This window comes from Oreochromis niloticus, linkage group LG5 (assembly GCF_001858045.2).
Source record: "Oreochromis niloticus isolate F11D_XX linkage group LG5, O_niloticus_UMD_NMBU, whole genome shotgun sequence".
NCBI lineage: Eukaryota > Metazoa > Chordata > Actinopteri > Cichliformes > Cichlidae > Oreochromis > Oreochromis niloticus.
Window position 1 is genome coordinate 32,050,193 of NC_031970.2, and position 13,365 is coordinate 32,063,557.

Here is a 13,365-nt window from a genome sequence, read left to right on the forward strand (position 1 = left end):
CTGCATTCTGCCTATGTGACATTCATTAGTGCCCTCACTAACACACAAAACAACAACTACACAACACACCAACTATACACTAAACGTCACAAATCTCTAACATCTCAAAACTCGCTCTCCCTCTCTCACTTGGTTGCTCGCTCTATCTCGCTGCCATCACTTCCAAAACTTTCCCCTCTTCCTAACCAAATCCCACTGTTTGCCATTTTTCTTTTATTGGTCAACATGATACATTTTTTTCTTTCTTTACTGTTTACACGCTGTCATTAGAAAAGCTTTTATTTTTTTTAAACCATGACAATAGTATTTAGAAAAAAGCATGGCTTATACATTTTTTTTTTAATCATAACTCTGGATTTAGCAGCCTGTCATTAAAATTTAAAAACTGGTGTATACTTTGAAGTCCAAACTTTCAACACAAGCTAAAATAGAGATTCAGCATGGCTGCAGCTTGTTGCTATGTCAGCTTAAATCAGTCACGTCATTTGGAGGTGGGTGTGTCCGTGGACCCCAGAGGGTTAATAACACTCACCTTCATTCCATTTCCACAGTGCAACAACCAACCACCTGTGTGAAATCTGAAATGTCCATGGTGTTGATTCAAAATGTGCTCTTGCACAATCATAGGCATCGCTTACTACTGAAAACAAGAAAAAAAAAGCCGGTCCGCGCTATGGGCTGAACCATTTGTTAATGTTCAGTTTTAGAATTTATATTCAGTGTTTACTGTAGCTAGGATCAAACTGTTAATGCTGCCTTATTTTAATAAACAACACTGCCATATGCAAAACTAGGGTGGCACTTGGAGTGGGAAGAGCTCATTTAAGGGTGGCACATCCCACCCTTCTTGATCTGCCCTTGGACAGGTCCTCTATAAAGTGAACACCGCGGAATCTGGTGCTCTTCACTCAGTCTACTCTGACACCAGCAATGAGCAGGAGAAGGACAGCCTCGGTCTTCCTAAAGTCAAAAATCTGCTTTTTTTGGTTTGTCAACATTGAGACACAGAGTCTTGTCCTGGCTTAGCATATGTGACAGCCGCTCCATGTCCTCCCTGTATGCTGCATCATCATCGTCCCTGATGAGCAGCACCACTGTGGTGTCATCTGCAAACTTGATAATGTGGTTTGTGTTACATTCTCGGTCTACCAGTGATTGGAAAACAACAAGCGATGTGACACCCCCACTCACCCACCACCCAAGAAAGAGCAAAAACAGAGTACTTTTCAAAGTGCTATGCAGCCATTTATTTACATCGGCAGTGAGCAATGCCAAAAATAACAAACAACAAATCCCTAAACATTCCTAAGCGTCCCTAAAAAAGAAAACAAAAAAAATCCAACCAAAAGACAATTTACTTACCTGACCTTCTAAGTGAAAAACAGGAGAAAACTGAGTCAACTCTAGAGCCTGGTTCTGTCATAGGTTTCTTCCTTTAAAGGGAGTTTTTCCTATCCACTGTCGCCTAGTGCTTGCTCAGAGGGGATTGTTGGGGTTTTCTCTCCTCTATTCCTTTCCCTTTACCCTCTTCTCTAACACCCCCACCTTCCATTTCCTCAATAATTTAATAATAAACACAATTGGCTACATTTTCTACATCTATTTTTACTCTTGCTCCAGAAGCTTCATCTTGGGCCTCTCCTCCATGCAGCCTGAGACAAACACACCCATTTCTGTATCCTTAATGCAGGGGTGTCAAACTCCAGTCCTCGAGGGCCAGTATCCTGCTTGTTTTTGAGATATTCCTACCCTACCTGCTGCTGATTACCTGCTGATTATCAGGTGTGCTTTGCCAATAAGAAGCTTCAGGGGCAGGTTAGTTGGAAAACAAGCAGGACAGCGGCTCTCAAGGCCTGGAGTTTGACACCTGTGCCTTAATGTGACCTCCATCATCTGAGTGCATAAGGGATTACTCACCTAAAAGTCCAATTTTCATTGGCGTGTGGGTCTTTAATCGTTTCTTCTTCATGGCTGTTAGTTGTTGCAGTCTATTCCATATTGTTTGCTCAGCCTTTTCTCTATTAAGAAAAGAGATTAGGTTGCAAAACTGCCAAAAGCTGCCATCACCTAGCACTAGATTTTAACGCTTTTCATGAGTTTGATCTTTGTTACTACCTTACAGAGCACGTTACCAAAAGAACAACATCTGCCTGCAAGTACACGCACATCTTAAACAAACTGCATTGAAAAAACTTCTGGTTTTATTTTATGATTCTAGCAGAAGTCAGCTGTACCTCATTTAAGGTAAGGTAATTTTATTTATACCCATAGGTAAATTTGCTTTACAGAAAAATAATAGCATTTGGCATCCCTTCAAAAACACACATACCTAATAAATATAAACCTCACTCTAGCACATATATAGTAATTTAACGTTTCGAATCAAAAACAAAAACAGTTCTTATTTAATTCAGTAACAGCAACACGATCTGCATCTTGGAGATAGAAACCTCCGTCCTGAGGAAAGAAGCTGAAATTCACCCCGTAGAGGATGGGAATCATTTTTAAGGATTGATAAAGCCATCCTCTGTACCTGTTTAGAGTACAGGGAGGCTAAACAAGACTGTGGCTCACCTATCAGACGACTGGACCATCTCACTATCTGATTCAGTGAGTTTTTCTCTGTGACAGAGGTCTGACCAAACCATGCCACCAAACAAAAGGATAAAACAGGCTCAATAAAAGAACGATAAAACAAAGTTAAAAATTTTTGGTCAATGTGGAAATGAGCAAGTTTCCTAAGGCAATAAAGTGCTGATGACCCTTTTTACAAACTGATTTGCAATTCTGATCAAAGTTCAGTTTTTCATTGATTATGGTGCCAAGATATTTATATGATTGCTCTATTTTCTGACCTTTAATTAAAGTGACTCCGTGCCCATTTTGTTGTTTCCTAAAATCAATAACCATATCTTTTGTTTTAGACATGTTCAACTGGAGATAAGACTCCTTGCACCACTGAACAAAGTCATCAATGATTGGACCGTGGCTAGTTTCACTCTATTTCAGTAAGCTGACAATAACAGAGTCATCTGCATATTTAATAATGGCCCCGTTTTCACATCTGCTCTGACACATGTTTGTATAGAGAATGAATAATAAGGCGATAAGACACACCCTTGATTAGAACCTGTGGAGGAGAACACTGGGTCAGACAGAACCCCATTTATTCTCACTCTTTGTGACCTGTCAGTTAAAAAATCTAAAATCCAGCCCACCAGTTTTTTCCTGATTTCAAACTGTTCTATAAGTCTTTTAATTAAAATACGGAGCTGTATTGTATGATAAGCTGAAGAAAAGTCAATGAACTCTCTACTCTCTACATGTCTAAGAATCAGATTTAGTAAAGTCAAAAGCACGTCCTCCACTCCTCTATTGGGCCTATATGCAAATTGCATTGGATCCAGCTATGTTCAAACTCTTTCATAATCACATTTCTGATGATTTTTTCAAAGACTTTCATTACAACTGAAGTGAGGGCAACAGGCCTGAAGTCATTTAGAATTTTTGGACGACTAGATTTAGGGACAGGAACCACAACTGCTTCTTTCCAAAGAGAGGGCACATGTTGTGTTTGCAAGGATTTATTAAAAGTAACCTGAAATATAGGACTGAGTTCTTCAGCACAAGATTTAATTAGGCAGCCACTAATGTTATCAGGACCCTGGCTCTTGTTCACATTAACTGTATGAAAGGCCTTTTTGACATGGCTGAGTTCAATGATAAAGTGCTGAGTATCTCTCAATTTCTGTTTCAGTTCCAAAATATCTTTGCTAAAATCAGAGGAACTAAAACGAGCATAAAACATATTCAAACATATTTCCTTAAACAGGATTTGACGCTTTTGGTGACCCATGGTTTATTGTTAGCGTACACTTTAACACGCTTACGGGGTATAATCATGCCTTTACAAAAAACTGCATAAGAGCTAGTAACATCTACCAAAGCGTCAAGATCATCTCCACAAGACTGAATAAAAACTTCCCAATCTGTACATTTAAAACATTCCTGCAAGGTAAGCACAGATTCTTCTGACCATATGTCAACATCCTTAGTCTTTGTCTTCTCTTGTTTTAAAACAGTTTTATAGATATACCTATCTCTAATAATCGGCTATGTACCACAGGCCTTCAAGGTGGCTGTAGTTAAACCTTTACATAAAAAGCCATCTCTAGACCCAGCTGTCTTAGCTAATTATAGGCCAATCTCCAACCTTCCTTTCATATCAAAAATCCTTGAAAGAGTAGTTGTCAAACAGCTAACAGATCATCTGCAGAGGAATGGCTTATTGGAAGAGTTTCAGTCAGGTTTCAGAGCTCATCACAGCACAGAAACAGCTTTAGTGAAGGTTACAAATGATCTTCTTATGGCCTCTGACAGTGGACTCATCTCTGTGCTTGTCCTGCTAGACCTCAGTGCTGCGTTCGATACTGTTGACCATAATATCCTATTAGAGCGATTAGAACATGCTGTAGGTATTACAGGTACTGCACTGCAGTGGTTTGTATCATATCTATCCAATAGACTCCAATTTGTTCAAGTAAATGGAGAGTCCTCTTCACCCACTAAGGTCAATTATGGTGTTCCACAGGGTTCAGTGCTAGGACCAATTCTATTTACATTGTACATGCTTCCCTTAGGCAGCATCATTAGAAGACATAGCATAAATTTTCACTGCTATGCAGATGACACGCAGCTCTATCTATCCATGAAGCCAGGTAACACACACCAATTAGTTAAACTGCAGGAATGTCTTAAAGACATAAAGACCTGGATGGCCGCTAACTTTCTGCTTCTTAATTCAGATAAAACTGAGGTTATTGTACTCGGCCCTGAAAATCTTAGAAATATGGTATCTAAGCAGATTCTTACTCTGGATGGCATTACCTTGGCCTCCAGTAATGCTGTGAGGAACCTTGGAGTCATTTTTGACCAGGACATGTCCTTCAATGCACATATTAAACAAATATGTAAGACTGCTTTCTTCCATTTGTGCAACATCTCTAAAATTAGAAATATCCTGTCTCAGAGTGATGCTGAAAAACTAGTTCATGCATTTATTACTTCCAGGCTGGACTACTGTAATTCATTATTATCAGGATGTCCTAAAAACTCACTGAAAAGCCTTCAGCTGATCCAAAATGCTGCAGCAAGGGTACTGACAGGGACTAGAAAGAGAGAGCATATTTCTCCTGTTTTGGCTTCCCTTCATTGGCTTCCTGTTAAATCCAGAATTGAATTCAAAATCCTGCTCCTCACATACAAGGTCTTAAATAATCAGGCCCCATCTTATCTTAATGACCTTGTAGTACCATATCACCCTATTAGAGCACTTCGCTCTCGCTCTGCAGGCCTACTTGTTGTTCCTAGAGTATTTAAAAGTAGAATGGGAGGCAGAGCCTTCAGTTTTCAGGCCCCTCTTCTGTGGAACCAGCTTCCAGTTTGGATTCGGGAGACAGACACTATCTCTACTTTCAAGATTAGGCTTAAAACTTTCCTTTTTGCTAAAGCATATAGTTAGGGCTGGACCAGGTGACCCTGAATCCTCCCTTAGTTATGCTGCAATAGACGTAGGCTGCCGGGGATTCCCATGATGCATTGAGTTTTTCCCTTCCAGTCACCTTTCTCACTCACTATGTGTTAATAGACCTCCCTGCATCGAATCATATCTGTTATTAATCTCTGTCTCTCTTCCACAGCATGTCTTTATCCTGTTTTTCTTCTTTCACCCCAACCGGTCGCAGCAGATGGCCGCCCCTCCCTGAGCCTGGTTCTGCCGGAGGTTTCTTCCTGTTAAAAGGGAGTTTTTCCTTCCCACTGTCGCCAAAGTGCTTGCTCATAGGTGGTCATATGATTGTTGGGTTTTTCTCTGTATTTATTATTGTGCTATCTACTGTACAATATAAAGCGCCTTGAGGCGACTTTTGTTGTGATTTGGCGCTATATAAATAAAATTGAATTGAATTGAATGGGCAGAAGATGCACAGAGTTATGGTCAGCAGATCCCAGAGGAGGAAGTGGGAGGGATTTATAAGCATTCTCCACCGATCCGTAACAAAGGTCCCAGATTTTATCCCGTCTGGTAGGACAGGATACATATTGATACAAATTGCCCAAAGTTGATTTAAGAGAGACATGGTTAAAGTCCCCCCATTATAAAGTTTGGGGTGTCAGGAGAGAGCGCCTGCAGCTTCTGCTCTACCTCTGAGATGCTGCTGCAGGTGGAGGTGGGGTGAGCCCTCGTGTGAATGTAAACTATGGTAATAAAAGGTTTTGGAAACTCACAAGGGAGGTAAAAAGGGCGCAGTGACACGGACAAAAGTTCAACATCTGGTGTACAAATACACTCTCTAACAGTCACAGCCCTACAGTAACATTTGTTCACATACAAGCATACTCCCCCTCCTTGGGATTTCCCTGTTACCCGTGCATCCTGATCCCGGCGATAAGGAGCTCCAAAACCGTCAATTGAAAAATCGGTGTCTTGGTCCTGCTCCGTCAGCCATGTCTCGGAAAAAGCCATCACACAGCTGTCCCTGAAGTCTTTCTGGAACCTGATGTTTCCCTGCAGTTCGTCCAGCTTGTTCCTAACAGACTGAACATTTCCAAGGATAACAGAGGGCAGGGGAAACCGACGGACCTGTTGTCTCCTCAGACGCAATTTAACACCTCCACGTCTTGCTCTTTTTCTCTTCCTCTTGTCACTTGTTCTGTTAGAGTCTCCAGGTATAAGATCCGGCATACATGAATTTAGGTCCTTATCATGATATGGTAAGTTAAGTTGTAACAGCTCGTCGCGGGAGTAAACAATCCTCAGCTGACTCACGGCCTCACACACATCATCGGAAACAAGCCAGCACAGTAAAAATCCAACCACAATGAAGAAAAAAACGAATCCATGACGTTCTCAGTGCTGTGGAGCATGTGTCACTTTGTAAGAAAACCGTCACTTATTCAACCAAAATACATGCCAGCGATAAAAACGATAAAGCCATTAAAAACTTAAAAACTGAATGCCAAGCTTTCATTCACTGCGGGTCGCTGCGTGCACATGCGCCCAATAATGAGATGAGCGGTGCGCTGATAGTCCTTCTTCTGCAGTATGGACCAGGCTATCTGCATGTCATTCACATTCATTTGACAACCATAGGTTTCAAAATAAACTGCAACAATAAGCCAAAGAACTCCTTTAGCTTTGCCACAAGCATTCAAAGCTAAGTAAACCAACGACTTTCACCGACCTTTCATTGAGTTCCCCATCAACAAGCCTTCAGAGAGATAGTGATGCTTTTCTACGTAGAGGGAAAGATCTTTTTCAGTGTCTTGGCCCAAAGACTATCTATTTTCCTGCAAAGAAACAACTATATTGACACATCAGTGCAGAAGGCCGGCATCCGGGGCTTCTCGGGATGTCTGGAACATGCCAGAGTCATCTGGCACCAGATTCAAACTGCCAAGAAAAAACCTTCAGGTGGTCTTTTAAGACCTTGCCAACATCTTTGGGTCAGTTCCACACGAGATCTTGTGGACGGCTTTCAAATATTTCAGCATACCAAACCATATCACAGGACTGGTCAAGACCTACTTTCAGGATTTACAGTTTTGTGTGACAGCTGAGAACACCACCACAGCCTGGCAGCACCTGGGAATTGGAATTATGGCAGGCTGCACGATTTCCCCTCTGGCATTTATCATGGCAGTGGAGTTGGTCATGCGGGCATCTTGGTGGGTAGTGGGAGGTGAGAGACTCAAGAGTTGCCTTCGTCTTCCTCCCATTAGAGCCTACATGGATGACATAACCATCGTTATGTAGTACTTACGTGGGTTTATATACAGTACCAATGGATAATAACCAAGGTAATGAGTAATTTGGGCTAGTATCAGAAGATTAAGAATGACTCTTAGAGCTCTGGTATATGAACGGCAGAGAAACCAGACAAACACAGTTGTGTGGCTTAAAAGTACCTTAGTGATGTTAAGCCTTTTAAAGGAATTTTGTAAGCTATTTTAGGGGGATATCTGTGTGTGCAGGTGACTATTACTGTGCATAATTATTAGGCAACTTAACAAAAAACAAATATATACCCATTTCAATTATTTATTTTTACCAGTGAAACCAATATAACATCTCCACATTCACAAATATACATTTCTGACATTCAAAAACAAATCAGCGACCAATATAGCCACCTTTCTTTGCAAGGACACTCAAAAGCCTGCCATCCATGGATTCTGTCAGTGTTTTGATCTGTTCACCATCAACATTGCGTGCAGCAGCAACCACAGCCTCCCAGACACTGTTCAGAGAGATGTACTGTTTTCCCTCCTTGTAAATCTCACATTTGATGATAGACCACAGGTTCTCAATGGGGTTCAGATCAGGTGAACAAGGAGGCCATGTCATTAGTTTTTCTTCTTTTATACCCTTTCTTGCCAGCCACGCTGTGGAGTACTTGGACGCGTGTGATGGAGCATTGTCCTGCATGAAAATCATGTTTTTCTTGAAGGATGCAGACTTCTTCCTGTACCACTGCTTGGAAGGTGTCTTCCAGAAACTGGCAGTAGGACTGGGAGTTGAGCTTGACTCCATCCTCAACCCGAAAAGGCCCCACAAGCTCATCTTTGATGATACCAGCCCAAACCAGTACTCCACCTCCACCTTGCTGGCGTCTGAGTCGGACTGGAGCTCTCTGCCCTTTACCAATCCAGCCACGGGCCCATCCATCTGGCCCATCAAGACTCACTCTCATTTCATCAGTCCATAAAACCTTAGAAAAATCAGTCTTGAGATATTTCTTGGCCCAGTCTTGACGTTTCAGCTTGTGTGTCTTGTTCAGTGGTGGTCGTCTTTCAGCCTTTCTTACCTTGGCCATGTCTCTGAGTATTGCACACCTTGTGCTTTTGGGCACTCCAGTGATGTTGCAGCTCTGAAATATGGCCAAACTGGTGGCAAGTGGCATCTTGGCAGCTGCACGCTTGACTTTTCTCAGTTCATGGGCAGTTATTTTGCGCCTTGGTTTTTCCACACGCTTCTTGCGACCCTGTTGACTATTTTGAATGAAACGCTTGATTGTTCGATGATCACGCTTCAGAAGCTTTGCAATTTTAAGACTGCTGCATCCCTCTGCAAGATATCTCACTATTTTTGACTTTTCTGAGCCTGTCAAGTCCTTCTTTTGACCCATTTTGCCAAAGGAAAGGAAGTTGCCTAATAATTATGCACACCTGATATAGGGTGTTGATGTCATTAGACCACACCCCTTCTCATTACAGAGATGCACATCACCTAATATGCTTAATTGGTAGTGGGCTTTCGAGTCTATACAGCTTGGAGTAAGACAACATGCATGAAGAGGATGATGTGGACAAAATACTCATTTGCCTAATAATTCTGCACTCCCTATAATTCACTTTTCATGGTAACCATTCATTACATCCATCAGATATAAACTCACTATATATATACACCAACACCTTAAAATCAGAATTAAGTAAGCTTATCGGCCTCAAATTTTCACATTTATTACTCGGTTTTCCTGGTTTAGGTAACAAAATGATTAGTGAACCTGTTATTGATTTAGGAAGATTTCCTTTGCTTAATGATTCCTGATACATTTCCAATAATGGTTTCATTAATTTACTTTTAAATTTTTTATAAAAATCAATTGGGAATCCATCTGGTCCAGCTTTTTTACCTGATCTCATATTGTTAATTGCCCTGCTTATTTCCTCTTCGGTGATTTCTGCATCTAATTGTTGTTTTACTTCGTCAGCGATAGTAGGAATATTTATTTTATCCAGAAACGCATTTCTGGAGTTTTGATCTGATCTATCCTGAGATTCATAAAGTTTTTCATAATAGTTTCTAAACTCCTTGTTTATTTCAATCGGATCCATTATCATTTCCCCTTTGCTGTTTATAATCGACGTTATATTTTTCTGCACTTCCAATTGTTTAATTTGCCATGCCAATATTTTTCCAGGTTTTTCTCCTTGTTCATAAAAAGACTGATTTAATCTCAAAATGTTCGAAGCTGCTCTATCTGCCGATTCTTTATTATATTGTGCTTTTAGTATTAGCAATTCTTTCTCTATTAATGGGTCTCTATTTTTGAATACTAGTTCCTCTAGTTTTTTAATTTTCTTTTCCATTTGCTGTCTTGTTTTGCATTTTTCTTTAGATTTCGATGAAGTATATGCAATCATAACTCCCCTTAAACATGCTTTAAATGCCTCCCACCTAATACTAGCTGATGTTTGTGAGCTATTCATAGTAAAATATTCATCTATTTCTTTTTCTACAAAAGTGAGGAATCCTTCATCATACAACCATTTCTGGTGTAAGCACCATCTATGTTCCATTATCAAGTTATGTGTATATATGATATTGCAGGGAGCATTAATATACTGTCATATGAACATGTCTTTATGTTTGATAGGAGGTTCGCTGATACTAAGAAATAGTCTATTCTGGAATATGTATTAAATGTTTTTGAATGGCAAGAAAAAAATTATATCATCAGGATTTAACTGTCTCCAGATGTCAATCAAATGTAGTTCCTTCATGAAGTTAAGAATTGTCTTTCGGCTTTTGACGAAGTTGTGTTTTTGTATTTTCCTACTCAGTTGTATATAGTATTTGTATTTCTATTTTATTCTATTGTATATATTATTCTATTCTATTTTATTCTATTGTATATAGTATTTTATTTTATTTTATTGTATTTTATTGCATTCCAGTGTTTTCTAATTTCTGCTACATAACTTTGCACTTTTGCTGTAACAAAACAAATTTCCCACCTGTGGGACTAATAAAGGCCATCTTATCTTATCTTATCTTATCTTATGGGCCTGGTCAGTCCCAGTCAGTCTATCCTTACTGGGATCCAGAACACAATTCCAATCTCCTCCTATGATGCATTTTCCTTGGAGTGATGAAATTGTGAGAAAAAGATTAGTAAAAAATGTATCATCATCTGTATTTGGTCCATATACATTAATTAAGTTAATGGTTTCTTGTACACGTGATCCCTGGATGATCAAATATCTACCAAATTTGTCTTTAATTACATTTTTGACCTGAAAAGGTACTGATTTATGCATTAATGTGATTACTCCCCGAGCATTAGATCTAAATGGTGCTGCATACAACAAACCCTGCCACCTCCTGCCAACCTTAATATGTTCCTCCTCCAGCGAGTGCGTCTCCTGAAGAAAAACTATTTTAGCTTCCAGATCTTTCATTTTGTTCATTACTTGCTTAATCCTTTTATTACTTTTTAGGCCTCTACAATTCCAAGAGGTACATTTAACTTCCAATTTCTGAGTCAACACACCTCACATGCATTACTAAATGCTTAAACTTGTCTAAACCTGTCAGAACACAAAACAAACTCTAAATGAACAAACCATACAAAAGAAAAAACACAAAAAAACCCACCCACCCAGTTTCTGGGTAACCCATTCAAAAGTTCTACTTCCAACTTTAACCATATACAGATCTCAGTTTTAAGATCTGCTAACTTAAAATGACTATGGCATTATGCCTGGCTCTTCCTTGCTCCTTGTATCCTTAATGAATCCTTTAGCTTTGCTAATATTCCTCTGCCCCTTAATAATTAACTTCTTTTTTGTTTTCTTTAAACAAAAATAAATAAATACAAAAATAAAAAAAAATAAATAAATAAAAAAAATAATAATAATAACTAAATACATAAATGAAAATGAAAAACAAAAGAGTAGAATAAAATAAAAAATCGAAAATTATCTTTATTTCTGTCTAGTTATCCGTGTAAATAATTAAATAATAAAAAAAAGAATAATAAATAAATACAAATAAATTAAAAGAAAAAAACAAACAAAAAATCACTTTGTTCTTAGTTACCTTTTGCTTTGATGGAGTTAACTATATCCTTTTCCAAAATGAATCATTACTCCAGATTGCTAGACCTTATAGTATCTTCCTCATTTCTTGCTCTCCTGGATCTTCTTTATGAAGCTTTGGACTTCTGGCGTGTTAAATCTGTGGACTTGCTCCTTGTATGTTACTATCAGTTTAGCTGGTGGTACGATGCCACTTCAGTCCCATCTTCCAGAGTTGTTGTCTACCTCTCCAAACTTCTTCTGTTGTTTGTGCACCTCTGTGGCGACGTCCTCATAGAATCTCACCTTTTTGTTCTTGTACAAAATATCCTTTTTCGATCTTGCTGCTCTGAGCACCATATCTTTCTGTTTATAGTTAAGAAAGCACATAATTAATGTTCTTGGAGGTTCCTCAGGCTTTCTTTTTGGGCCAATGCGGTGTGCTCTCTCGATAACCAGAGGGCTCCTTGATGTGTTCAACTCCAATACGTACGTTATCCAGTTTTCCAGGAATCCACAGGTGTCCGCGCCCTCTTCTCCCTCTGGAACTCCGACCAACCTGAGGTTATTGCGTCGGGATCTGGTTTCCAAATCCACTAATTTATCCATCAGTTCTTTATTTTCTTTCTCTAATCTTGAAATGGTGGTCCCCATAACCACATGTTCATCTTCTACATTTGAAATGCGTTTCTCCGTCTGCGCTACTCTCCCCACACAGTCAGATAATTTTTTCTGCATTTCATTCATGGCTGCCACAACCTCGTCTGCCTTGCTGGAAAACTTGGCCACTGCGCCCTCCAACTTGTCCCAAAGTGTAGTTTGCAAGCTTGTTTTCAATACCTGCAAACTCCTCTCGTATGGCACGCTGCAGCCTCTCCTCCATGTTGCCACTATCCGCGGGGCTGTGTTCACTCATGGTGGCTAGCTTGTTAGCTGCGCAGGCCTCAAACGCGCTAGCTTCCCCGCTAAACACCGATAACATTGTTTGTGTGATTGACTTAGTCTTCTCCCTGGTAGTTTTACCAGGTCCAGGCATCGTGGGTCTATAGCGTATTTCGTTTTCGTGTTTTGGAGCGTTTTTCCCTTAATTTTAAGGATTTAGCAAAGTTACCTGCAGGAGCAGTTCAGAGCTCGACCGATTGCTACATTGATATAATCAGAAGTCCAATCAGGTCTAATTGCACGAAGTCAGGAATACTGTGGATAGGAAAGGCCTTCAGCCCAGGCTACCTCCATGGACAGTGTTGGGAAGGTTACTTTTAAAATGTATTCCACTACAGAATACTGAATACATGCCCCAAAATGTATTCTGTAACGTATTCCGTTACGTTACTCAATGAGAGTAACGTATTCTGAATACTTTGGATTACTTAATATATTATCATGCTGTTTACAACTACGTGAATGTACTATTGCTGTGATTTATTACGGTTACTGAAGGTCCGCGGCTCCGAAACGTAGTAAAGGGACCTCTGGCTAATACGTCGGGTTACGTGTAGGGCT

General features: G+C 39.8%; 1 long non-coding RNA gene across 1 annotated transcript; it reads right to left on the bottom strand.

Moving 5' to 3' along the window:
* Positions 1-1,220: 1,220 nt before the first annotated feature.
* LOC112846822 (uncharacterized) lies at positions 1,221-13,081 on the bottom strand. Its single transcript, XR_003219996.1, has 3 exons — positions 11,885-13,081; positions 7,242-7,782; positions 1,221-2,018 (listed from the first exon to the last, which is right to left on the bottom strand). It is a non-coding gene; the product is annotated as an uncharacterized LOC112846822 (long non-coding RNA).
* Between the last annotated feature and the right edge of the window lie 284 nt (positions 13,082-13,365).